Below are 1,516 nucleotides of genomic sequence, written 5' to 3'. Positions count from 1 at the left end.
GGAAAGAGAGAAATTATGTCCAGTAGAATGACCATGCCACAGTCCCTTCTCTTCCATTCCCCTGAAATTTGGGGCATGAACCCACACAAGTCTGGTGTGATTTTCAGTCCTTCTGGTCTGGGACTCAAACCAAGGCCAACCATGTGGGAGTCCAATGATGTAACCACTATGCCATCTTCTGGCCCCAAGAAAATTGTTATAGTATTTAATATAGTCAACTAAGCCTTTGATACTAGTACTTCTTTTGCCATTCATAACCTAAATAAACTTAACAGCTTTGATCCCTTATGCAATGAATAAGTAACAAATACTGTAGCAGATGCTGTTGCCGTGCCCATATGCCCTCTGCACTCACGTCTTTACAATGCGGGTTACTTCCGGACTATCTCAACTCTTGATGTAGGGACCTTTAATTAATCAATTAATTAATTTTGCTACAGGAGCAATCACAAGTCAAAGTTATGAGAGAGCTATTGCCCATAGAAATAATGCGTAGCTACTGACAGACAGCAGTAAATGGATACAGGTATCAGCTTTCTCTTCCTTGATTGGCTTAGCTCCAAGGGTAGTTCGTAGTCTCCCTGCAGTCACTGGCTGGCTGGTCTCCAACAGTCTCTATTGGTTTCTTTCTCTTCCTGTCATTCTTTCCTGCTATCCTATTAATGTTTCTGAGGATCACTTCCCGGATTCCAAAAAAATATAATTACTCTCAAACCACATCCCAAAGTCTTGTTTCTGGGTAGCCCAAAGTAAGACATTATTTACTGAATAATAAGAGAAGAATAGAGGAGGAACAAATCCAAAATAAAGCGATGCACTCTCGAGGCACATAGGAATCTACAGTACAGGGTAGCAACTGGGAGTCCCACTGGGGAAAGGGGGCAAGTCTCGAAAAGACAGAAAAAGCAGTGGGAACAAAAGAAAAATGAAAACCTTCAGTAATGGATATTAGGTCTCTTCCCAAACTCTTTCACAGACCTGAAAAAGATGAAAGATGAACTCGGGGTAGTACTGGGGTATATTAAAAAACAAAACTCGGTTATGTTATTATAATAAAGATGTTGCTATAGAATTTCCAAAGGTGGTGAATGAATAAGTCCTCAAATTGCTGTGCCTTGATTGAAAGCCATATATAATTCTAAATTCAGTATGAAATAACTTGGTCGTTCATTTCATACTTCCTGCACGTGTGCACAAAACAGGCTGGAACTGTCCACCAGTAGTGTGCCATGCCTCTTGCCAAGCACCCACGTAAGCCAACATGCTTTCTGGTTTTCCCAAAGGGAGCGTGCAAGCACATCATTACTGTGCTCCTCCAGAACATGGAAGATTGACTGCACAGTCTCTGAAGTCCCTTCTAGGAGTCTGTGGAAACTAAGACCTAGACTTTCATTATTACTCTAACTCAATCTATTGCTCTTAAGCACTGAAAGCATCCTACAATGTAGGAAATAACAAAATGGATTTGTGAAGAGCAGTAAGTAATGAAAATAAAGGCTTTGCCCACTAGGCAGTG

Source organism: Tupaia chinensis, unplaced genomic scaffold, assembly GCF_000334495.1.
Source record: "Tupaia chinensis unplaced genomic scaffold, TupChi_1.0 Scaffold000002_1, whole genome shotgun sequence".
NCBI classification, from domain to species: Eukaryota; Metazoa; Chordata; class Mammalia; order Scandentia; family Tupaiidae; genus Tupaia; species Tupaia belangeri.
Note: the sequence above shows the minus strand (reverse complement) of the source record.